This window comes from Temnothorax curvispinosus, unplaced genomic scaffold (genome assembly GCF_003070985.1).
Source record: "Temnothorax curvispinosus isolate PA1 unplaced genomic scaffold, ASM307098v1 QBEX01007446.1, whole genome shotgun sequence".
NCBI lineage: Eukaryota > Metazoa > Arthropoda > Insecta > Hymenoptera > Formicidae > Temnothorax > Temnothorax curvispinosus.
The window spans coordinates 43,393-71,097 of record NW_020217226.1 but is presented as its reverse complement, the minus strand read 5'-3'; the positions used below and the strand labels follow the sequence as shown (position 1 = coordinate 71,097).

At 41.9% G+C, this 27,705-nt stretch overlaps 1 protein-coding gene across 2 annotated transcripts in view; it reads left to right on the top strand.

Annotated features, from left to right (window-relative positions):
* Window positions 1-1,889: 1,889 nt before the first annotated feature.
* LOC112457040 (CCR4-NOT transcription complex subunit 6-like) overlaps window positions 1,890-27,705 on the top strand; it is a 48,907-nt gene continuing 23,091 nt past the window's right edge. The window contains exons 1-2 of one of the 2 annotated variants that reach the window (XM_025019909.1): window positions 1,890-1,952; window positions 19,469-19,537. The gene's annotated coding sequence lies outside the window, so the exon portion shown is untranslated. Of the gene's footprint in view, window positions 1,953-19,437; window positions 19,538-27,705 lie in introns of those variants that run through there. The other variant, XM_025019910.1, reaches the window with a different exon arrangement.

Sequence of the window (27,705 nt, the reverse complement as noted above, 5' to 3'; positions counted from 1 at the left end):
ACGGTTCGCCGTTCCGCGCTCCCGAACGCTGCGTCAATGACATGTGCGGGCTCGCGTTTACCAAACGCAACGCCCCGGCCTTTTGCGCCCGAAAGAGGCGAGTTTACCTTACAAAACGCCGGGCCGACGCGGGCCATAAATCGCGCCCGCGAGACGACAAAGCGAGCCGAGCGGCGGTCGTGCGCTGCCACGTGAATTATTGGATACGCCGCTTGCGAACGGCAGCGGGATACCCGCACGCCTCCTCCTATTGCTGTTGTTGGAAAAATCGACGTGGTCCAGATCCTGCCCTCTTCCTTTTTTCCACTCTCTATTTTCCCCTGGGGGCGGAAAAGGTAGAGGAGGGTGAGCGAGGGAATGGCTCTTCCTATTCCCGGCACATCGGGGATGCTGTCCTCTCTCTTTTTATTTTATTTCTTTTTTTTTGCGCACGACGCCAAGAGCACAACATGATAGGCAGTATCGATTATCTATAGGCCGCGACCTGGCGTCGTGCCATTAATGTCTGGGGAAAATCGCTCGTCGATTCGCCAGGAAGAAGGAAGTTGAAACTCGGCTTTTGAAGCTCCGTTTCTTATGCAAATATTCGCCGTAGCACGGTCGATACATCGATCCTTCCCTCTTGCGAGAGAAGACTGCCGGGAGCCTGGCGCTCTTCCTATTGTCGACCGGAATAAATGGTGATCTTCTTAGCCTCGTCCAATCGTAGCTCGTCAAGCTTCTTTATGTCGCGGAAAAACGTCGAATCTTTCTTATCATTTCACTTTAGATTTTATCCCTGAAAGTTTTCTATTTGGCTTCGTAAACGCATAACAAGATAACAAGCCCCGCGTCTTCTTTCTTCTTACTTTTGCGAAATTTTCGTTTTATGAAAGATGATGTACTAAACTTGGGGACGCATTATTATGACACGAGAGCTCCATATGTTTATATAGTCACGTTATATTGTCAAATGAACGCAAACGGTACAGTAACGATGATACATGTATTGATTTTCTATAAATAATATATTAATCATTATAATGTGCATTGAAAAGCAAGAAGCGCGCGCTTATATTTTTATTAACATACTATTTTATAATTTTTAATATATTTTATATTTTATTTGTTCGTAACTTTTTATTGTCCTATTTCATATTCAAATTGCTCATGTTTAGAAAGTTTTATCAAATGTGCTTTTATATATATCTCTCTCTTTCTTTTAAATGTACTTATCTCTGTTAACATATAATAAGGTAATTTGATAGTACTATACTCCTATCCGCGATCCCTCTTTTCTATCTCTCAGACAGTCTTTCTATGCCAAACTACATTTCCGCGATTTTCATCGCGAACGTTTTTGCTCGCCGGCGTATGCATTTCGTGGCTGAAGAGAGAAACGTACTGTGTCGTATGTTGAGCCGTTATCTCAGCAGCCAACCCCGGGGGCTCAAAGGCAACCTCCCCGTCGTACTTTGTTCCAGCCCGGGATTTTATCTACCGCCGCTTAAATTCCGTAGGAAATCGCCGTCGCGCAAACGATCTTGAATCAGCAATCGCGGTGAAACTTCGTGATCTAATAACTGCTACTCGTCCCTGATAAGAAGAAAGATTACCTTTGATCTGACGGCATCCCGAAGTGAATGCCTTTCGGAGATCTTGTCACGAATTCGTCTCCGAATTTAAGTAAAATTAATCGAATCGAAAACCGAAGGTCAGAAGACACGCTATTTTTGGGGATTATTGCGTACAGAGTGTCTTAAAAAATTCGCGACCTTAATCTTAATTGTATTATTAAAGGTTCGTCGAGTCGATCAGGAGTTAAATAAGACATCGCGAAATTAATTCGCATATTTCCTCTTTATTCGTAATTAACAACGCATTTGATTTCTGTTGCAGGTAAGAAGCCATTGAGAAACTTCTCGACGTGGAGAATTGATCTTTTTGCGACAGCACTCAAGGCAGGAACACTCGTGAGACATATAATGTTGTTACGTTATTACTACTTATTCCTACTAATTTCATTATGCATTACATTAACTAAGCAACATACGTTCTACGCTGTAATTAATGCGCAAAATGGGGAAGAAAATTCCACGTAGGAACTCGTTAAATACTGATTATCTCTTATTGCGGCCACTACTACATTGGCGCTTGTATAGTAAGTACGTCGGCACTTTTGTTATACACTTTATCATAAATAAGAGCTTCTCATCCCGCGTCGTTGCAGGTAGGAAAAAAAAGAAGAATTTTTCCAACGATTTACCGGTCTTCGATTACGATCTCGTTTCGCCCGTCTCATTTTATTATTTCGGGAGTTTTCACTTTAATGCACAAGAATAGTATCAAAGTCCATAGTATCGCGCACAAGTGTCTGCGGGTTGTAATGTGTTTCTCACTCGATTAGAATCGCTCTTTTGCTCGAACAAGGAAATTGCCCGTAATTTCCGCGTTCCGTACCTCCCGTAGATGCGGACTTGCATCGACCTAATCCGTTAGATTAACGTCAACCCGAAACCTCACACACACACACACACGCATTTAACGTACCTCTGTTATATTATTATACACCACTGTTGTATTATTAAGTGTTCGGGAAAAGAAATCGGACGCTAGCTTGATTGAAAAATAATTTATCGCGATTATTATTATTTTAGAAAAGGATGGAGTTCCAAAAACAAGTTTTATCGAAATCAGAAGTGCCAAGTGGACCGTTTTCGAAACTTTGTTCTAAAAAAAATTTCTTAATCATATATTAATGTGTGATCTGAAAATTCTGTTAGACTTACAATCTGTTAAGAACGGAATACATAGTGGCATAGTGCTACGAAATATTTCGAAGCGGTATGTATCGAAACAAAGTTTATTCATAGTCTTCTACTTTCTACGAAACACTACTGCATCTCTCGATACAAAGCATGATACAAAATATTCACCTATGAAGTCAGATCAGTGATATCAGTCAACCGATTGTTGTCATCGCGTCTTTGACATACACGCTTAAGTTCCTTTGATCTGCTCGTAAGGACAAGTCTCTCGACCAGATCTCTCATCGTGTCCCGCCGCTGAGATCATTAGCAATTTAATGGAGCGAGACACAGGCCCAGATTTATTCTAAAAACCTGCCGGTTGCCAATCACCGTCGTCATCGTCGTCATCGTCATCGTCATCATCGTCGTCGTCAGTATATAGAGAGGAGCGGAGCAAGTTACAATTAAGATCAAGATTATCGATATACATTTTGTTATTTATCGCTTTCGTTTTTGCATATTATTTGTCGTTAATACGATGAAAATTGTGTGTATCGTAATTCTGAATTCACAGCATGAGAGCAGCATTAATATTCTCTGAACGTCAATAATTCGCACGATAGATATGGTAATGGTAAAATCAACTTAGTATTCAACAGAGATACACATCAATAGCACGAAATCATCGAATGACGTGTATATTACAGGGCACAGAATTATCAAACGACACAGAGGTTTCTCTTTTTTTTTTATTGCTTTTCTATTATCATCTTTTTTCCAGCAAAGGCGTTTTACGTCCTCCTCATTGCAAAACCTCTGTGCAAAAGCTGAATCGAATATATCTTGCGGTTTCACTCTAATTGACTTGATAATTGCACGCTTTGTTGAAGCACGTTCTTTAATCTCGACGTCTCGAACGAGAGACGTCTTTGATACTTTTATCTCGATATCCCGCGGCTGGCTATTCACCGGCGAGAAACGCTAATGATCGCCGATGCGGAGCTTAACGAGATAATGTGTTATCATCGGCGATCAACTGGACTGACATTAATTCGAGGTTTGCTTCTTTACACCGACACCTCTCGACGGGGCCTGATCGCGAGTTAAAGCGCTTAATTATGTTACACCTATTCGTGGGGGCTCTCCGCGAGCGCATTGGGTTAATGAAACAAGACTTGCGAGAGCACGTTGGCAGATCGACGAGTTACTTACTACGATCCTCTGAGAGGCAACCTGTAATTGCGTATACTTTTACATCGTCAATCTGTTAGTAATTATATTACAATGACGGTGTCGATAATCAAACTACAATTCACAAAAGGCACGAATTCAAGAGGCGAGAAAAAAAGATAATCCAGTCCGAAGAATCTGTCATTTATTAAACGCGGTAGAAGCGAAACATCTCACTCGACAAATATCTTTGTTTATTCTTGCTCGTTTTATATTCGAGCCGCCACAAAATTATATAATAAAAAATTCAAGTTCTTTTTTGTTTAAGAGAACTTGATATCTCGATGCAATCGGTATCGAGACACGATTCTTCTTTTACGAATGACGGAGCAACACCTGGATTATATTCTGTGTTAATAGAACCGTCTGCTGATTATTATGCAGATATCGCGTGATACGGCAGATCGATCGATCATCGTCGTAATGGCTTTAAGAGGCAGACCGCTTCTTTGCGAAATCCCACGTGTTTATGCGGTGGCCGCGGCCACCGTAAACCCACCTCTGCAACAAGTTGTCGCAACCGGGTTGTCGACTTATTTCGATCGGCCCGTAATTACGCGCGCGGCGAATCGATCGGACGCGCGAGATGCGTCGCGTCGCATCGCAAGAAGCGCGCGTCGAGAAAAAAACCGCGTTTGTCCGACGAGTGACAGAAATGTACAATGTGCGTGCGTCCGTAAGCTTATCGCGGGATGTTGCGCTTCGCGATAAGCCTCGTGACATACGTACCGAGAAAATTAACGAAGTCGAATCGGCGCGATAATCTTTACGGAATGTCGAAGCGGCTGTTTCTCATTTTATAGTTATCTCGCAGCTATCTCGGCGGTACTTTTTTTATATAGTACGTTTTTACATTCTTTTTATTTTAATAAACCACTTCGTTTTATCTTCAACTAATATTTACAATTAATGGAAATATAGCTATATGATATATGAGCATAGCTTTATATGTTTCATTATTTTATATATTTTACAAGTGTTGATTTAATTTAATTCTCGTAAATTCTTTTGTCAAATTACCGCTCTTTGATATCTACGCACACGTTAAGTTTTAATTGCCTTTCACTAGATCCGGTTTTGCTTCATTTATATAAAATACTATAATATTAATGGCAAAGCTTTTTACCTCGCTTCTTTTACCTGTCGTGATATTGCTGTCGGAAAGATTGTGTTCAACGCGCTTTCACATAGTCAGCGGTGGGTAGAAGAAATACGGGCGACAAAGAGAAAGCTGCAAAACTCAACGGAGAAAATAAAAGCTTTGAGCTCTCGCGGAGGAAACGACGCGCCGTGTAAAAGCGAAGGCGGAGGAGAGGTTCGAAGAAAGGAAAAATATGTCCGCTCCCGGGGAATACAAAAGTCACCCCATCCATAGCCCCATCATTCACCACCCGCGGCAGCAAATCTTCAATTAACCGAGCACCGAGCGCGTTCTCGTCATACCTGGTTATTCCTTCCCGCCCTAAAGCGATGCGAAAACTTGATAGACATCTCTTGGAGCAGGAGACGTAGGATCGAGTACGGTGTTTTTCGACTTGTCACATAATATTTTGTCTGTCTTCTCCCTCTGTCACCTTTTGCCAGCACTAGACGAGGAAGTTTTTAAAAAAACATTTTCGCCCGATGGCCGCGAAACGCGAGAGATAGGCCTGTATATAGCGAGATTATTTTTGCGCGAATATTTTTTCAAATGCCAGTCTTGCCGTTGTCGGTGTTTATTGCCGCAAAAAATATTTTTAGAAGATATTTGGTGGTAAATATTCTCCTTTTTTTTAGGAGGAAGGAAGAACAAACCATTTTTTCTTTCAGTTTTTTTTGTTGTGTATATATATATATTCAATAGGAATATCGCGAGGTAACCGTGGCTTTCGTACATTGCGAGCCTACGAGTGTTTCCGTGCAAGTACAGGAAAGTATAACAATATCCTTAGTTCCGGAAATGAGGAAAGACGGGAAAGACATAAGAAGAGGAAAGGAAATACTTTAAGTGAAGCATTGGGAGTCGAAAGAGAATCGTGTAACAATTGCGGAAGTGTACAGAAGTTCGGGGGAGGCCGCCGCCAACTATACAAGCGGCTCTGTCTCTCTCGTTAAAACTTTCAAAACTACTCCGGATGATGCAAATTACGTCGCCGCTTCCGGCACGGGAGAACGCGGAATGCAAGCAACCGGTCGGTCGGTCGGTGAGAGCGGGTGGATTGTTACAAGTTCGCGAATTATTCGAAAGAAGATACGAATTACGCTCCCAGCGTAATGTCGCTCGACTTGTTATACACAGAAACGAGGAAACGGTTAGACAAATATGAGAGTATCCTTGCGAGGAAAATATCCGCACAGCGTCGTGCGTTTTCTCCGCGGTGCGCTCGGTTCTTTTTACAACGTGCTTGTTATATATGCACCTGGAAATTGTCGGCCGCATTTAGAAAGCTCTTTGATATTAAGTTAATATTATAAAAGATATAATTACATAAAAAATTTATTATAAGCGATTTCAGTGATTTTTGCCTTCATCTCGTTCGTCATATTATCGAATATTTATTATAGCTAGGTAATTATTATCTAAATTATTTGTCGCATTTTTGTATTAAATAAAAGTTTCTTTCGTTTTGTCGGCTTCCCTGTAGCACTATGTATATTACAATGGGGACCGAATGTTGCGAGTCGAGCTGCCGTAGTTACACCGTCGCGTTCACACGCGTATCACAACATATCCGACGTTGCGCAAAAATGGACCTTTAAATTCCGCGCGACGCCCTTTCGGCCTTGAGGCGCGATCGCTGCATTAGTATGCCGCCGCCATGTATAACACGAGCTCGGCAGCCCCCTTCTTCCACGCTGAAGAGCCCGAACATTATTCTGAAATATGACACCGAATGCCATTCGCCTCAGGTTACACTCGCTCGCTATACCGAGCGGATTTCGCATAAGGGAGATGCGAGAGGACTTGAATAAACCATCGCGGCATGCATCGGGGGGAAAGGAATGAGAAATTACACAGATCGCGCGGTTGTTGAAAAATTTAATTTTTGAATGCGATTAGCAACAAAAATCGAAAACGCGATTACACGAATATTGTGTAATAATTATCTATCATGTATAATTATAATAACATGTACCTCTGTTAAATTTGCAATCATAGGAATATTATTATAACAAGCATTCAGATCTACAGGACATATATTATTCTCCTTTTAACTTAACTTTGTTAAAAGCAAACTTTTTTCTTTTATTACGATGATTTTGTTACTTAAGAACGCATTATAGAATTGTTTGATGTGGACGACAAATGATTTTGTAAAAATTTTTGTTAAAATTTACAACGCTTTCTTGATATTTCTCGCTTCCCTCGGGCGCATTACAACCCAAAGACACGTCCGTGAACTCTAGAGTGTCTTCATCCGTTTTCCCGGATTACGGGCCGGGGACCCAGGGAAACCGAGATCGTTCCGTACCCCGGAAGACGTATCTTCGCCGCGTGCTCCTGATAGTCCGAGATATAGCCGCGAATGAATTCGTAATATCCCGGAAGCTTAGCGTCCGTCGTCCCCGTCACCGATCGTGAAGTATGACCGCGCGCGGTCGGGTTAAGCCGCTGCCGAAAAGAAACCCGGACGACGAGCTGCGATTTGATGAAGACGGTAGTCCTCGCGTGTTTTTTCTCTTTTTGTCCCGTACGGGAGATTTATATCTCGGACGTCTCGTTAGTGGCAGGCTACCGAACGATAAATCGGTATATCTCCCTACCATCGCGATTTTCATTTATCTTTTCGAAAGGTTCGGCGAAGCGAAAGCGTAAACGTCCAATTTGGCAATGACAATGAGAAAGTGCATAATAAAATCGACCGTTATTTTTGCGCCAATCTAATACGCTCATATGATCATCGGAAGGATGTTTAAGGTAAATGTACCAATGCCGGGACACTTAACTCTCAGTTACCTCACCGGGGTCTGAGAGACCCTGCATGTTGTTAAAACGTGCAGGGTCTTTAAAACGTTCATAAAACCCTTGTATCTTTTTTTGGTCAGTACTACGTCAATTTAAAAAAAAAGCAAATTGTTTTGCTTCTTCAAAAAAACAAGTTTTTCTTTTTTTAAATAACATTCACATTTTTTAATTTGGAATAATCTAACTTGCACAGTCTTGTAGATCTTTAAAGGATGTATCGATTAAAAAAAAAAGACGTCAAATTGATGCATTTGTCTTAAAGATACAAGCTGGAGAAGACGACAGGGGTCTCTCAGACCCTGGTGAGGTAACAACGGGTAGTGAAAACGTAAGATAACTGAGGGTTAAGACCGTTTAACGTGAATTAAAATCAAAGATAAAAATATAATACAAAAATATTTTTATCTTTGATTCTTTGATTTTAATTTGCGTTATAACTTATTTAAGGACTAAAATGATAAAAATGTCCAGACATAGGTATGTGTCCAGGCATTTGTACATTTACCTTACCGCGGAAGAGAAGATATCGCTTTTTGAACCGCGCCTTCGCGAGTCGAATGCGTTTATTAAATATATCGACGATGAAACCGCGACAAGGCGAAAATACATCTCTCGCGAAGCCGGGGCGTTCTCAGATCGCGAGGGGGAATTACACAAACAATGATAGCATACCTAGAATAGCTATGAGTTTACACCTGTGCGCAGTTATTCCCGCGGATTCGATACGCCGGCTTAGCCCGACTTACCGGGAGTTACTGCCGATGCGGTACTACCTAGATATAGCAGTAGATATACGGAATATATTTCTCTCGTAGGATAAGGCCATTTCGTAATACAGTCTCGATATCAGGGTAAGGGGATATCCTATGTTGTACCGAGTACAAGTATGATATCGCCGACATTCAGCGTGTGGACTTGAATCGCGGTATTCGCGATAGCGTTTATTTTACGGCGGCGTAAATGCACAATATAAGCTCGGCGGATATTTATTAATCATCAAACAGTAGTAATTACAGACAATTGCGTGAAAATGTATTTAATATTGTCGAGGAGAGATATTATAAAAGAGCGATATCGAAACGTTTCTTTTTTTTTCGCAGAAAAGACACTCGTATAAAGTGCCAATATGAATGTAATGCAGAGATTACTTCTTGAACTCATTCCAAGCAATGTCCGTGATTCCGGGAATAGGATTTCGGGAAGTTTGATCCCGACGAAGGAGGTCGTCTCACGAGATAAAGAAATCGTTCAGTCGATCGCCTATTGCCAAATCGCCGAGCGAGGTCCATGTCCGCTCCACATTTTCCGTTTGATTTCTTGATTATTATCCGCCTGAAACGCATGCCTTTCTCCGACGAGACCAATTCCGAATTTCGTTCCTCGGAAACGAGTAGTTCCTCGAATCCAGCGCTTTTATCGCTTTATAGCGGTCGGGCGGAAAGGATGCATAATTTTTCCCGATTGATGTGCAACGAGCAATGCATTATGCATTTCCGACATTAAGTATCGTATGTCGCGATAAAACACAGCTGAAAAAGACAGCTTCGATGGAAATTTAATATCGTTTAATAGTGGATAATAAATTTTGAAGATAAGGCGCGCGGGGAGGGAATCATAAAGTTATAATACATTATAGAATAACAGATATTATACAGTCGACTTTCGTCGATTACGTCAACATCGTTATATCAACGGATATTCCTTCCCCAAATATACATTTTTATATTTTCAAATCGTCAGACGACAAGATTACACTCGAAGAAGTTGCAAATTGCGCGTTATCGCGATCCCGCTGTGCCGAATTTAAATGTCCGCATAATCTTCCAGGGGTGTACCCCACCCCGAACGCGATACCTACTTCGGCTGGATTCTCCCACGGGGAAAGGGAGGCGAAGGAGGAATCGATAAAAACGCACGTCTATATAACCGGAAAGCCATACCCTATCCCGGATTTTTAGATAATAAGGTACTATGGTATGCCACGCGGCGCGTTCTGAAAATGGATCGACCCTTTCGAGAGTAATCTCATAAATACGAAGCTTCACGCCCTCGTACACGGGGTGGTTGATACAAAGAAAGTAAGGGGATACACACGAACCAGCGCGAGCGGGAGGAAGGGAGGAGGAGGGCGTATGCGGGAGAAAACGAAGAATAGTGACGTTCTGAACTATTTGTCTGTTACCTCTTGGGATCCCGGTAAACGTGACTTACGTTAAAAGCCAAGCCCGAGCGCGTGTGATTCAATATTGACGTACCCCGTCTCTGCGTACGGCGGAGCACGGTGTATCTTTAAACTGTCGCTGACAAAGGAGAATATACATGTGAAGGATAAAGGCGGAAAACGCGAGCGACAGCGTTTCCCTCGACGAGAGCCCTCTTTGTCGATCCCTTTTCTCCCTCCCCCTCCCCCACCCTTCTTGCCCTTCCTTCTCCACCTCCTCTATCCGAGAGTCTAAAGAGAAAAAAAAGTGAAGGGAACGATAAAGTGTTGCATTTTTCATGCCTCTCGTGATCAGTCCTTTCCGCCCGAAGCCTTCCATTATGGGTATTCGTTATTGATGCGCGAAGAAGATTGGAAGGTGTTTCAATTATAATTATGACGGAAGCTCTTTAAAGAAGAGAATATTGCTAACGTCTCAAAGCAATTTGTTTCGCGGATACAATCTAGTAACATTTTATAATCGGTTTTATTTTAATTTTGATTTTAAACTTAGGCCACGTTAAGCTCAGGTCTTGTATTCTGCATGGAACACTCAATATTGTAAGAAGTAAAGATTAGCTTAATAAATATAAAATCACACGCACGATATACAGATGAAGTCTATGGTTAGTCTCCGTAATAGAATTTTCGTAAGATTGTTAATTTTTAAAGGAATAATCTTTTTAAAAGGTAAATCTTTTGACCATTTTGGAAGTCTGAAATTAAATGACAAACTTGATCGTGAGCATCCTTAAATGTGTTTCTTTTAAATTTATTATATATGAATTTCTTTTCCTACTATTTGTTTATATTATTCATAAATAATCGTTTTTTGTCCAACTTGCAAGAAAATTAAAAATAAACAAAGAAGTTGAACAAATTTCATTATAAGGACCCCCAAGTCTGAACAGCATTGTCTTTCTCAATTAAATAAAATATTATCTAATATTTTTTTTTTTTAATTGTTAGATTATTCGCCTTTATTCCGTTTGAATACATCTAACAAAATGTAATTTATCTCAATACATGATTTATGTTATAAGAAATGTAGGGTAGACCGGGGCACGTTGTCACACGGAGCCGTTGTCACATCGGCTTTATTTATAAAACTAATAACCACAGGGCAGCACCCGTCATTCCCAAAACGTGTTAGTGTATGCCCATCTTTGGTGTGTTTACAGTGTTGAGATTGCTCCAGCCGTGTTGATGTAAAATCAACTTGAAAGTTTTTTGCGACCGTAAGTAAAATTTGATTGTCTAATATTCAACGTACTGGACATGAAGCTTATGTTTTTTCAGAATAGACCTTTATATTATCTTAAAGTATGTACTTTTACCTACCGCGTGTAATACCTAACCTTATGAATATCTCAAACGTGTCGGCCATGAGGTTGTTTGAAGTAAAAAAATGCCCTCAGGCCACGTTGTCACGAATTTAATGGGAATCTATTGCGAATCTTCGGATGACGATAACGAGTAAAAATATTTTATTTTTAATCACCGACATGATTATAAAAGAAAAAATGTATATCAATAAGTTGCGCATTCGAGTGGAATTCTTGTATTTAGATTAAGACGAAAACTTCGTGTTTTTTGTACTTTTTTAAAATAAAATAAATGTTTCGGTGAAGAATTTTACTTTTTTACATTGCAGCGCACTATAATATATTGATATTTACGTTGAATACAGTTTGGATAACATTTTGCATGCAATTACATTTGATGTGACAACGTGCCCCGGTCACATATGTATTACAAAATTGGCTCATTGTTTATAGACAAATTGTGAACACATTGCGGACAATCGAATTTCGTATATAATTTAAAAAAAAATGTATTTAGAAGTCTTTGTGATGAAATTTGTTCGACTTTTTTGTTAATTTTGAATTTTTTGGTAAACAAAAAACAATTATTTAGATATAGATAAATATGAACAAATAATGGACAATGGGAATCCATATATAAATTTAAAAAAAACTCACTAAGCTGAAATGCTTATAATGAAATTTGTTCAACTCTTTTGTTTATTTTTAATTTTTTTAGAAAATGGAAAAAAAAAGATTATTTATGGACAATCAGAATTTATATATAATTTTTAGAAACGCACTTAAGGGTGCTCATGATGAAATTTATTCTTTTATTCATTTTTAATTTATTTGGAAGGTGGACAAAAATGATTATTTATAAACAAATGTAGAAAATCAAATGCCATATCAATTTTATAAAAATTTGCATTTTAAAGTCCCAACTTCACAAACTTTCCGAGTTCTGACAAGAGGAAGAACCACTTTAGCCTTTTTGTTAACCGTTGAACTTTAGCCTTTTCCAGCTTACTTAGCTGATAACCGGCAATAAATATCGGCTGATATTGTGGCTTGTCATCGTCAGCTTGAAAAAGAAAGAAAAAAGGCATTAGTTTGATATTTCACGGAAAAGATTTTACAAATTCATTATTGTATCATCGATTATTCAAAACAATTCTATAAACAAAGGAGGATAGTACTTGTATATAGTATTAAGACATTACACCATTTCTATTTTTAGTTTCTAAAAAAATTTCAGAAATTAAATTTTTATATAGACCATTCGCATTTCTTATTATTACAAAAGACAAAGAAGAGTCAAAAGCTCGTCGGAGAACCGAGAATAAAACAAAATTGAGAACCACTGAATGACTATTTGTTCGTTACACTTTTGTCATATATTTTTATCGCGAAAAATGTTAGCTCGCGTGCGTGTGTGAAAATAAAATCTCGGAAAATTAAAAAAAATTGTTATGCACATAAAAGAGAAAAAGCGGAGCGCAACGGGAGTATGACGCAACAAATACGACGAGCGATCCGGCCGGCGCGCGGCACGGCGGCTTTCGCGCGCGTCCCGGTATTTAATCCGCTATTCGGTAACAATTCAACGCATTTTATCGAGGCCGTCGAAGTAACTCTTATCGCGATTTGTCAGGGGTCGTTTGTAACACGGGTGAGAGACATCCGTATCGCGGAAAACGCTTCCGTCTGTCTGTTTATCGTATAGCCGGGAATGTGTGTTCCATTCCTGGGCTCGCAACTGCCTACGATGTGTCCGCCGAGTGCGTGCCACAAATTACCGTCGAGCCAGTAATTACCGTCGGTAAAAAGCGAACCCGTATTTTAATCGGCGCGCAATTAAAGTTTATTGGACTACACGCGATACAATTTATCGTATCGGGGGCCTTCCGCGCTCGCGTTTATATTAATTCTATGACTGCAGAGCCGTAACTAGAATTGTAACTGGCTCGCGCATTCAAACATGGCTGAATCTCTCCTTTGTAACTTCGTACGTAACGAGAGCACGTATAAGCAATGTATTATGAGAAATTTTAATAATTTGGATGCGCGCGGTTATGCAATAAGGAACCAAGTGCCAAGCGCTCTCTCCTATTTTGTCCTAATATAATATTTCACATGGACAGGAGGTTTTCTCCGCACATAGTGGAATTGCATTTGAGGAGGATTATAGTTCGGTCATTATATTTAAGATACCGTTGGCGCAGAATTTTTATTTCTAGTATTTATGCGAAATTTACTCTAGCGGAGAAGAAAGGTTTCGGAGTTGATTCCGCATTGCAGAACTGCGTCCATTTAATCAAAATTTTCCTTCAGACTTCACATTTATGTTTTGAGAAAGTACAAGTTCTCTATTTTTAAAATAATCTACTGTTACGATTTAATTTTTTGTTAAGAAAGATATTTATATATATAAATCCTTCACTCTCACAAGGATAACAAACGTTATTATCAGGTGGGGACAAGAAAATTCTAATTAATTAAAAGGTTATTTCTTTTAGACGAAGATTATGTGAGGAGAGACGCTCGTTACAGATCTCTTCCCAGATGGATACCACTTTCGCCACGTTATAATCACGGCACTGAGCGCATATAATAATTTTCGCTGATGCTAGGCGAGCCATTCGTTTCCTTCGCAGCAACGAGGCGAGCCCTTTAATAAGGTAGACAGCGCGTAATTACGCGCGATCAGCATACCGGGGAATTGTCAGTGTTGCCAGATGGGAATTAAGGGCACGCATGTCGCAGGATGCACACGTCGATAGTTTCCTCTCATTGATTCGCACTCGGGCAGTCCTCGCTTTGTGCAGATCTCAAAAGGGATGTGCCCCGACGATCTTCCCCGTCCGACTCGGCGAAGGATATTTATGAACGGTGATTATGTAGAAATAACATCGGCCGAGTCACGAGCCGCGATTAAAATATCTAATTGAATGTATGATTAACGAACGCTGTCAATTTGCTGTAATCGATTACACTCGGTAAGACCACCGCGAAACCACTGCGAAGCAGCACTGCAGTTGTACACAGGATGTTGCCAATATAGATTGCCGATGTCTTTTTATTATTAATCGATAATAAAATTATTAACGTTAAATTTTCTTTAAAATTAATAACGTCGAATCGTCAGCGGTTCTTAAGTTAATTAAATCTTGAGGGAGTTTCGCGAGTTCGATATTTCAGGACTGTAAATAGATCATTAGATCAACTCTCATTTAATTCAAGATTCAATTTAAAAGGAAACGGTAAACTAGGTTAAATAAAAAAAATATCGACTTTCTTTGTGCCGATTATTGTGTTGTCTTCGATGCTCTTATGTGCCGAGTAATAAACAAGCGTAATTACATAAAATTTTTCCCACAACTCAGCCACATCAAAGAGAATAAATATCGTGAACGATCTCCGAGGAAGATTAAATTTTAGCGATTACATTATTGAATAAGGACACGGTGAAAATTGTAATTCCAATAAAACGAGAAAGATAGAAACAAGGTACACAACAATGGGCGTGCGGATTTAGTCTCTGCTTTATTTTCGCTTGAATTACACGGTTCCGTGGGCTTGATAAAAAGCGTCATGACGGAGCAATTTCTAGATTAAGGAGACACGAGGCCGCAAACTGTTTTGTGAAATTTTCAGGCATGGTATTAAGAAAATTTTAATATATGCGCGTGTACCACGGCCGAGACTCAAGAAGGAAGATTAAATGCATCCCTAAATAAAATAAAAGCGCGCATAAATTAAAAATGTCGCGACTGTAATAGCTCTAACAGTCTTCTCTCAAGTCGTAAAATGAGTCCGCTTTAAAAACGTCGGGATTGAGCCTCGGCTTAACTCTCATCCAAGTTGCTGCAGACATGATTATTTATTGCGAAAAATTAACGAAACGGAGATTAGATAAATTAAATTATATTTTCTTTTATTACATTACATATAATTTAATATAGTTTAAAAGGAGAGAAACATTTTTGAGTTTTCGGAATTAGTGATAAAGTTAAAGAAATATCTCATGTATGAGCGATCCGTTCATTTAACGTTTCAAAACCAAATTGAAACCCGCTATATATTCTTCCTTTCATAAATGCGCATCTCCGGTCGTTTTAATCGTCTCTAGATGCTCCTTCGCTTAATCGGCACGTCAATTCGCGAAATCGAGACGTCTCAATTCGCGGGACGTTAATTATTAATGCGAGCGAGTTTAGAGAGCGCGGATCGCTTCCCATGACGGCGGCGGCGTGAAGGTTCCAGGGAAACGAGCGTGTAAAAGGGAGAAAAGGACAGAGACGAGAGAGGAGTCTCCGGCGCGCGCGATAAGCGAACACGAAGTGAAGAAGCTCGAACACGTTGCACCGGGGGGAAATTACGACGGGGCCGTCTCGCGCGTATCGCGTCTCGACGGGAGATCTTAATTGGGTCTGTAAGACTCGGAATGCGGACGACGGACGGGTCTCGGCGTAATTGTTTCCGCGCATATCTATGCCGCTACGTACGTGAATCGTACAGTTGTAATCGCGCTTCTGTCGCGTTCCTGCCTTCTCTCCCGCGTGGACCCGCGGCGCGTGAGATTTCTGTGTCCCGCGTAAGGATTCGACGCGATCGATTGCGATGTCCAAAAAGGATATAATTACTAAACTTCTCGTCCAGGTATCTCTTACGCGCTAGTATACATTTATTAGTCGTGCGTAATAAATATAATATATCTTTCTGTCTTTTATCTTATCTTGGAATTAACTTCATAAAATAGGCGCTCGTCTCATAATTCACATTGTAAGGAGCTTACGGTCGTCGCAGCTGTCCAGGAAGGGAGAATCCCGGACCGTGGAAATTAATATACGTATATGTAATTATGCAATCTCACGATCTCTTCGGGTTGATGGCTCAACTTTAAACAGATACTCATCTCATAATTCACATTGGTAAGAGGCTTACGCTCGCTGTATACGTTTAGGGATCGTCAGGAGTCTACCGTGAATATTAAAGTCGCGGATTCTATACAATTAATGATAGCGAATATCGCGATCTCCGCTCGAATTTCGCACGCGCGCGCGTGCGTGCGTGATAGAAATTCAGGATCAACGTTCAGGAGCGGCCGCTCTTAGGTACCGCGACGTTCTACGTCCTAAGCTCTACGCATTTAAATTCATTGAAGCCAGAAATACAACGTCGAATAAATCGCCGCGACGTCAACCGCGACGTGAAATACGCCCCTTTGCATGCCGAGCGCGGATCTCTCTCTCTTTCTTCCTCTCTCTCCACCTTTCTCGCATGTCGCCTATATTATCCCACACCGATGCTCCCAGGGGCGCTATCTCTATCTTCTCGCCTGCGGCTCCCGAGGGAGCGAAATAGAATTCTCAGTTTCAATTCTACGATCCTCCCCGCTCCCGCCCCTCTACCCCTTTACGCTCGTCTCTCTCTCTCTCTTTCTTTATCCCATGTCCCTCCGCGTCGAGATAGATCTTCGCCGGCGACCCTCGTCGGAGTATCACCTCCATCCCACCTCCCGCTTCTCTCTGCCCCCGCGGGGCAGATATTTTATCGAGATCAATCGATACGCCGATACGATGATCTCCGAATTTCTCCTCGAGCGCGCCTCTTATCGCTCTGAGCGCAAAATATTGCGCGGATAATGACAAGCTTGCCCGAAACGAGGCAATTGCGAGAGCGAAAAATCTTGTGAGAGGAAAGGAGGGAAGAGGGTAGGCATTTTGGATACTCCTCTCTCCCGACGTGTCAAGTGCAGTTATATCGATTTTAGGGAAGAACGTGTATTCCATTAATATCTTTACTTCTTTGTTTTTTTTTTAATTTTTGTCAATTATAACGAGTTGAAAGAAGCAAATAGCCACGCGTGAAATTACGAAGATATTGGAGAAACAGATTAAACGCGCGGATTCTCCATTTCCTCTGGTGCTTCACATTGCAGCAGATATCCTGCGCGCTGAGATCTGATTGTGAGTAAAATCGCCGTGGTAATTGAGGCTTACCGGCGAAACGTCTCGTTGACACTTAACGCGCACGGAAATCCCCGGGTTTTCGATTATGACGGCGGAAAGTCCCCCCGCCGCCGACGAGAACCGTTTCGATTCCTCGTTTTTGCGCGCATTCAACGCCATCGCGCACGAGTTATTCCCATCCGATTAATCCCCTACGTGCCCGCGGCAGCGACGCTATGATTGGCACGCATGATTGTAACGCGACGTGTTACGAGCTTCGAAAAGCGTTCGGATTAATCTCGGATGGACGGTGCGGCGCGATTGAGTTGGTCATCCGCGCGCGCGCAAGATAATACGCAACTTAATGATGATAATCAGTGGAAAGTGACTGCAAATTGCTCACGCTTCGCTGAATAAGAAAAACGTGTTATTACATTATGTATTATGCAACGTCGTGGCACGTACTTTACATGCGTCCCGTATGTCCTCCCATTACAAAAAGTCTCATTCGCACTTACATTAGCACGGTCGTTAATTCCAACTTTATATTTTCTGATTAATTAAATGTATCGCTCAAGTTTTATTTTCCTCGTCTTCGTTTCCTTCTGAAATATTAATTTTTCGTTTTACTTAAATATTGTATTTTTATGCATATGTGCCCTTTGTACGTGTATATTTAAACGTCATTTTCGTAACGCTAAGCGAAAGACAACTCCATTTTAATGGGGAAAAAGTAGGAATGTCCACGAGTTATTTGCGAACAGATCCTCGGTGAAATATCGGCGAAAGATCTCTCGCCTCCCGGGAAGATTTCGCGCAACGACCACCGAATAGATTGCGAAACTTCTCCCGCGTCGTAAATAACTCTCCTGTAGTCTAGAAACAACGAGATTATTCTTGAAACTTGGAGGATATTTCAAGAGAGAATCTCGAGAATGCCGAACATAAACGTCCGACAGATCGACCTATTTTCCTATTATTAAACCTAAGCCTGATACACGTCCTTCTCGCGTCCGTTCTGCGCGAAGGATCGGGAAGAGGAAAGGTCAGGCAAGATAAATCTCGCCACTTCCAAAAATACGTTCGAAGACACCAACAATTATCAACGACGAAAGTAACGCGAGGTTCCGCTCGCGGAAGCTTTGTAGAGCGTTTCTTGCACGACTTTCGATACTTATAGCTAACCGGTGAAGGCTAAAACAGGAATCTCAACCGCATGGCCGGGCGACCGCAGGATCACGTATCCCTTCCTCGTTTGCGGTGCGTATCGCGCAAACGTGTGGTTTGTCGTTAAAAACTAATCAAGGGGAACGACGTCAAGACAATCCTCGATCGAGGCAATTCGTTCCCCTCTGAAAAAAACCTCGGCGTTCAATATTAAAATATTACATCGCGGTATAATGATAATGATGTCCGACCATTTTTTGACGGTGACGGGTGTTTTTCCCGTGGGAGCGTACAACGTTTGATAAATTTGGTGCTTCTCCCGGGAACAACTTCCATTAGTCCTCCCGAGGATAAGTGGGCAGACGAGGCCACGAGGACACACGGTATAAACCCGCTGTCACGTGCAGGCGATGCGGCACGGCGCGTTTTCTTTCCTTCGCGTTTCACGTGCGCCGCGCGTCCTTCTTGGCCCCGTACCCTGTTAATAGCACAGGCAGTGGTGGAGGGGGCCCGTGCAAGTGACATTCGGTTGAACGATTTAATTATCGGACCGCGCGCTTCCCGTAAATGAGCGCCATTAGACGTAATGAACCGGGATGTAATGAACTTTAACGAGCGCGCGCAACTTCCCCCCTTACCCCGTCAATTTAACGATTATAATAACCATGATCTTTGCTTCGCCATCTAATTAGGTTACTCTCAGGATGGTAAAATGTTGCTTCGCCTAAAGAAAACCTAAAGAGGAATCGTAAATTTTGAGGTTGTATCTTCGGAGGAACACTGTTGAGACAAAATGTAGAGAATGACCAATGCAAACGTTCATGATAAATTAAACAATTAGGGCGAAATAAATTTAGATGAACTTGGTTTACTCCGGTAATTTTTAATTTATTTAGCTAATTTTGCGCGGCTACTAAATGATGTCTTTCGTTTTCTAGTTACGGCAAACGCTCCGCCCCAAAGACCATGGATTCCATTGACGAGGCCCAATAGGACAAGACCAACATGTAAGTACTCATCCGTTCAAGCCGCTTATATCATCAGACTCAAAAACTTTCTCATTTTTCCGTCGCGAATAAAACAAGTAAATATATATAAATTAAATATTCTTTACCTCTACTGACGAACTCATTTGTCGGGTATAGAATAAAATTTCGCTTATTTTTCCTACGCTGACTTTTCACACGATGAATTAATTTGTTTATAATTACACCGCTTTGCGAAGAACAGTCCTCTTCTAATCTACAGAAACATCAATCGCAGATTCGGAATCGCGCTGATTTCCTTCGCGATCAATATAACACGCGGTAAGGTTTTCATTAACGGACTCGTCAACGTCGTTTCGCCCCATCGTAGATTCGTTAGGATGCGCGAGCCGCGCGCTGAATCAATACGTAAATGTTTACAACGCGCGCGCACGCACGTCGCATCGGGAAGGACTAACGGGCGAGTCTGAAGATAACGTATGGGAAAACATACGGCTGATAGTGAATAATGTGCCGCTGTGACAATCGCACGTGGCGAGTCAAAATATGACAGGGCGCGCGGCGAATGCGCGACGTAAAACAAATTACAATTTACGTCCGACGGTGTAATAAATTCACGCACTAAAGGCCACGCGGCGCCTGCCTTCCCTTGCGCCGTGATATTGAACTTCCCCGTTACTTTGGGTCGTTACTTAAAGCTCGACGCCGAGTCGCGTTTATATGCCTGTGTACGAGGCCGTAACTACGCTCGTCTCGTCGAATTAACGAAAATTATTTCCGCGTCCGCGTTCGAAACGAAACATTCGTTTTAACAGAAGTGAAATATCAGGAGTTTTTCGTTGATGACCATGACTTGGAAAGCCCGTGCTTTGCACTTTCTTAATTAATCTTAATAATTATGTCATATTGCTGTAGTATTTCCCTGGTCTCTTCTATCTCCTAAAATACCTATTGCGATATCAAAATCTTTGAAGAATCTTTATAGACATATTAAAGGTAGAATTTTTAATTATCAAATCTCTTAAAAGTGTAGTTTTTGTTTTATTTTTCAATGTAATCTTCTAAAATCGGTAATAAAAGAGACAAAACTCGATCCTAAGACCACTAATATTATTCTAAGCTCTCACCGTCTGTCTAAATTATTTTTCATCTCCAATTAAAAAGGGAGAGGTCAGAAAGACGTACTAGTAATGATTAAGTTCAGAAGAAGCGGAGAAATTCCACGTGCACCTGCACACGCGTCCATCCTCTCTTATCTCAGTTTTTCGAAGCAAGGGACGCTCGCTCGCGCGCGGCGCGATATCGCCCAGGAACCCCAGAGCTCGCCTCGCGTAAATTCGCCTTAACGTACCCCGCGTCCGGACGATGGTGGCACCCTGACCATCGGTCAACGCCGACGAGTTTCGCAGGGCCCCCGGGGCGCGCGCGCGGTGCCGCGCGTCGCGCCGCATCCCGTCGCCGCCGACGGCTGTATACCGCACCATCTGGACAGATTTATTGCACGACACGGGCACGGCACGACGGCGGCGGCAGCGACGGCAGTCGAGGTAGCAGGAAGAGGGTGAAAGAAGGAGAGAAAGCGCGCGGAGAGAGGTATACAAACGGCCGGCTGGGCTGGCTGGGCTGGCTGGATGGCGGGTTGGCCGGTCTGCCGCCGTCCAAAAGGAAGCCATTGTCGGCTCGCGCTGGACGCGATAAATCATTTCGCTACGGTTTACGCTATTCATTATTTACGAGGAGGCCCATTATACTTACGACGGTCACTGATTAGTTATACCGTTTGCACGCATATGCAGATGCGTATTGTGCGGCTCTTCGGCAAACTCGCGATTGGCGCTTACGTTTTATAAATATGTTTCTTTGAATTTTTCTTTCTTTTTTTTATAGAGGAAGCGAAATATCTCAGGAAAGTATCTCCGGTTCGATCTACGTTTTGTGATTCATATAGAGCCAGCTGTTTTCCTATAATTGCGGCGATACAGAAACGTGACTTTAAACCTGATTTTAAACTTAATATTAGACTCACGATCTTTTATGTTTCATACAGATGCGGAAAATTGTTTTTAGCTTGCAAAAAAATTAAAATTGACGACATAAATGTTTACGATATGTGCACAGCTATTTCCCGCGCGGGCATAGTATTTGCTTCTGGCCGGTTAGATTGCCGGTCTCGATCACGTATACGTGCAGTAAGTAGTGATTTATCAATAATTTAGAGAGGCACTAAAGCGGGAAATGGCGAATGATTTGACGTTTCGCTGACTTTACTTGAACATATTACACTTTATTTCAAAGGAAAAAAAAACGAAGCGGGTCATTAAATTCTGGATAAAAATTACAGATGCCTTCTCATACCAGGTCATCTGAAACGCTCTCGTCGTAATTCCCGCGAGTGAACCTCACGTACAAGGTGTGTCGTAAATTACGGCAATCAACAGCGGAAACGCATTTTCCGATATATTTAAAGACGATCTTCTCGTAGAATCGAAAATTCCATTCTAAACTGTATTTAGATTAAAGTTCAATTAGTAGGAGATTTATTTAATAGACATTTAATAGAAGGGATCAAGAGAGCGAGCAGTTCATTCTTTAACCATAGCGAGTTTGCATATGTAATGCAAATGTTACAACTAACAGTTATATTATTATAATGAATATAAAAAAGCATGCAATTATTATATTTATAACGAATATTATAAGTAATCTATATGCAAAATAAATAAAATAATATAAATTTTAATTAATAAATAATCAAATACAAATTACAATTATAAATTATATAAAAGACGGTGTAGATTCACTACTTCTTCAATGTCAAATAACTCCATAATTAGACCATCGTTGAATTTTCGTCAAAGAAAATTTAATGTCAAATCTATCGACGGTCTCTGCTAATTATACTTTATTACTCTCGTTCCTCGAGAAATCCGGTACACTGTAAAGATACCGTTGAATTGGAACGCAGACATATATTATTAGTAAACGGTCATGATCGAGCATTGCGTACCACGAGGGTATTATATTAGGAGAAAGAGAAAGAAAGGGAAAAACCGCGCGCTGCAACGCCGCCCGCCGCCGCGCCGGTGGCGTAATCGCTCAATGCGCGCCGATTGGGAGCTGCCGCCTTACGAACACGGCAATTTAGGAATTACGCGTGTGCGAACGCTTAAAACCAATTTCACCGAGAACGCCGCAATTATCGCGGCGACCGAACGAGCCGAGCCGAGCCGCGCGCACGTTGCGCGATTCCGCTGTACACGCTCGGGGTGGTAGGTCTCGCCGTGCTGCCGTCATCGCCACCGTTATACCACGGGACGCCTCGATGAGAATTATCCTCGTGTACGCGTTCCGGAACGCGCGGAATCCCCGTCGCTCCGGTGATGGGGATTCACACAAGTGCCAAGCTCCACCGAACGGAACACCGGCGATACCCCGTTCCCCATTCCATAGCCGATGTGAATTTTAATTTGCGGACAGCGAGCTCGAGTCATATCTCATCTTGTTTTACATAGAGAATATATTTACTCGATCGCAAACATTGATAAACATGAGAATTATTTTCTTCTACGTTGTGAGAGACTACACACATCAGCTAATGATTATCCGTATACCGGTTTTATTGTTTGACTGCGACCGATGTAATACGTGTTACAATCTATTAATATTGCGCTGATCGAGGATGATCCAAAAAAAGGTCCATTAATTTCATTTAATTTGTCTGTTTATTAATATTATATTATATTGCGCACTAATTACTACGCCTGGCTCTTATTGCCTCTTTCATTATTCTTATTTGATTTATTCAAGAGAGTCTCCATATATTTTTATTTAAATTCTCTTCTTATTTCTAAATCCATTAAAAAAAAATGGACTCGATAATTCGAATGTGACTATCACTGTGATTTCGCCGATTCGTTATCTCGCCAATTGTGTTGTCCGGAAGGACGAGCCGAGGTGCAAAGCTGGCGCGCGATGCCGGCAGCCGGACAGACCCGTGCAAATTACTTCTTGCACCTCGGCGACGACCCTCACAATCATACTCATTACGGAGGCCCCGTACATGGCCGGGTCGGGTTCTACGGGACATGGAGCAATTACGCGCCATTATCATTCCGACGCCTGTAACTGCTTGCGCGCGCGCGATTATATTCTTATTAGAAATCGTTATTGCCGTAGCGCGTGGTAATCATCGCCGTTGCCACTTTTGTCGTGATTATTACCGTCATCGCCGGCGTCGATGCCGGCGTTACACGGGCGAGCGAGCGAGCGGTGCCTGCGTTTGTTACTGTTAGTTAATATTTCGCGAAGGGCCCGACCATTACTATCGCGTTCGCCTCGCCGGAGGATCATCGTCGTTGCCTGTTATTTAATTACCGCGATTATCCCGATCTTACAACGATAAGTAATGAAATAATGGCGCTCAATCGTATAGGATTCATTTAGATTCTGGGACAAAGCTTCAAGATGCGTAGATGGGTAACGCGGTATCGCGCTTTCCTCCGATCATTAAACTCCCGACGCTTAAAATAGAACCCAGCACGAAAGTATGAAAGTCAAGTTTTCGTGAAAGAATATTTCCAATTATTGATCAATTTTATTAATTGGTAGATTCTGTTATCGTTATCGAATCTACATCCCAGCGAGAAATGGATTAAAATTTATCTACCACGAAATTTTTATCAGATCGTAAAAACGTTTCCAATAATCGTAATGTACACTGCAACGTAAAGCGTATATATACGAGTATTATAAAAAAAAGATACGTACGTATATCGCGATGTTGCATAGAAATGTATGCTACTTTACTTTCCTCGAATGTAGCGTTCAGAGGCGAACTCCCTTTCTGCCGATTTATTTCGCTGCATTTCCGCGAGGCATGCCGCGTTTATATATTCGCAAAGTCGGTCGAGCACGGCGCGGCGCGGCGCGGCGTTTCGATCTGTGAATAACTCCGGTTACTACGACGAGGGGTCTGCGCGCAAAACTAGGTCAAGCTCTTGAATTTCGACTTTCCAGTCGGGCCAATTACTCGCGGGCAGATTTTTACGTTGTAAATATCCCACCGCTGCTGCGGACTGAAGATTCGCGGTAATACCGATTTACGAGCCAACTATTTCGGGGCCGTGTGCAGCTGCACGGGTTTGTTGCGCCGCAAAGTCGGTTATTTATCGTCGCTGGGATCTTCGCAAAGTTGATCCCCACGCTCGGAAATTTCGGCTCAGCTCTCTCGCAGCACGAGACGCGTCGCGTTTTATAAAATATTTCGCAAGTGGCAATGGAGCTTTCCCGGAGCACTCGCCCGCCGGCGCCCGTCGACTCGATTCGACTTTTCAGACGCCTTCTTTAACAAACGTTACTATACCGGTCGCCTGGAAAATACGACGCCGATGTCGAACCTGCTAATTTATTAATCCTCAAGCCGTACTTTAGTCGTTTGTCGAGCGGGACATCCGGTGCGAGAGCAGCTTTACGTGGCACGCGAGAGCCGAGCGGCGGTCTCCCTCTGGCATGTGTAAATTAGGTAACCTGTTCGGATCTTCTCTCGTGGACTGGTTTGGCAACTCTTGAGGCAGGTCGCGGCTCGGCGCGCGGCATCATTGACCTCGGAGAGGATGCCTAGCCCGTGAATGGACTACCGCTCGCACCGCTGCCATTGACTGCCGTCGCCTTTTGCAACGTAATACTTGTGGCCTGACATAAAGTAAAATCGCATTTCCTTTATATTAGATACTGTATACAGATACAGTTTTCTTATTTCCAATTCTCCTTTAGATTCTAATGTACTTCTGGATCGTATTCAAAAAATATTTTGTTCGTTCATCTGGATAGTAATTTATTAGTTACTTTTTTTAATTATTATAGTATTGTGTGGCATGAAATTATATAACGTGGCAGCTAATATTTAAGTTCTCTTCGTGAAAGTTAAAATTATAATTCACGGATGACTTTCCCAGATCTATCCGAAACGCTCCTTTTGCGGCGCAATTAGCCCTTTTATCTTAACGCGAAACCGCAACGTGTGTAGCATTTACGGCGAATCGTCTGCCTATACCTGCCACTTGATCGAAGTTCGGGAAGTGTTCCTTCAAGCATATATTCCTCCAAGCTGCTAAAACACTTCGCAGATTAAAGTGATTAACAGGTTGACTGTCGGCAGCCGACTATATGCCCCGAACACACCGTGCCCATCGAACTTTAGCTTACGTCTTGCGGAATACCTTGCCGACAAATTTGCCCGCACGTACTCGCAAAATACTTTTACGCCAAGTTTCGCTAACCACTAAATATTCACCTTATTATCGTCCGGAGTTGATAACGAAAATTGCAACCCTTTATCAAAGGGTATCGTATTTGGAAGTGAAATTTATGGAAATTTTGGTGGAATAATTTTTCCCGTCTCGACCAAGCGATAAGTGCTTGTGATATTTATTTCGACTTTTCGGATAATTAATTAGGCGATTAAAATTCTTATACAGAATTGCACGATTAAAAAGTTATCTTTGTTGAAACGTAACGTAAGTAGCAAAAGGTTTTGCTACTATTGCTAAAAATGTTAGTTGTCCATATTTTACGGCTAGATTTGCTACGGTAGCTATTTTTTTCCGTGAACTAAATAAATATTATCAAAATTTACTGCATTACTTTCTCGACACAATATAACTAACAGCATTTGTCCCGGCAAGTGATACTGCGGTACTATATCTGTTCAGATGCGATGCCGGATGTGGAATATATATGTATATATTTATAATTAATATTGGTCGGCGAAACTTGAGCTTGTTTGACTTAGTTCGTTACCAATAAATGCGCCGTACTTCGAGGAAGCGATCAGGTTTCGCTACCTCGGGGACATGATCGTAGATCGTAGCGATGTGTACTATAACTATTCGGTAACTTTGGTTATTATCAGTTTGGACTGGTAAACGGTAAACCCCGGATTAGCCTAATCCTCTCCGAAGCAGTATTCGTCGGGAGAAAAACGTCTGCAAAAAGACATTCGTTCCATCAATCATCGCGTGAAATGTTAAAACCGAAGATTTAGAAGATATCTTTTAAAACTAAAGAGAAGAGTAAAAAAAAGATGAAGCGGAGGAAATAAAAGAAAAAAATAAATATATATTTTTTATCCCTTATTTGACCATTTTTTACATACATCGATGCACTTCCATATAATTTTATATTTGAAATATTTGAAAAGTATAAGAACAATAATATTTTATTAAAAGGGAGATAGAGAGTGAAGAGTGTGTTAAGAAATTTTTATAGTATTACAGAGACATTCGTAAGAGCTCCGACAAAATATCAAACGAAAAAGATTCATAATAGAAGTTTGCTTTCATCTTTCTTATCACACAGTCATCGCGAACGATAAAACCACCCCTTGAATCCGATGTATACATCCTTGTCTTCATCTAAAGAGGACGGAGGGGGAATAACGGCGGGACGCCCATTAACGTCGCATATCTCACGCAAGATCGAGCCAGAATAATGCCCTCTTAAGATGATCGCCGACTTAGTTGGCGGAAGGACTTGTCGAGATGGTTAACAATCCCCTCGCGAACGAACGAACGAACGAACGAACGAGGCTCGAGGGAAACAAATCGGCGAATCGTTAACGATCGTATTTATCGGGAGGAAGCTAAATTAAAAAAAAAAGAAAGTCTGCCTATCGGCCGGCTTTATCGCCGCGTCCGTCGGGGAACAGATAATTAAAGATTAAAAGCGCTCGCGCTCCGCGCTGCGGAACGCCCTGTGTCTAATACGCAATCAATGTTGTCTCACATTTTACATTATCTTACGTTTTGCATCTCGCTTTGGTACCCAATAAAAACTGAAAGTAATAGATTCGAACGTAAGAAAAAATTACGTCACGTCGCGTTACGCTATTCCGGCTATTCGCAATGAAGAGCGAAGGATCGGCTGTTTCCGGCTGCGAAGAGCGAATTCGCGTTCGGCTGAATGATTAACGGCGTTTTGGTAACGGCGGTTTGGGGCGAATCCGAGATGCCGATACTACCTTAATCGTTTCTCCCCTCGCCGGCGGCGGCTGCGATATCGCGAGCTAGGTACTCTCGTAGTGGAGTTCGCGTACGCGTTATTGGATTGCGGCGGATACCACGGCTCAATTATTTACCCTCGCGCGCTCTCTCTCTCTCTCTCCCCTTCTCCGCTCTCTTTCTCTGTCTCCC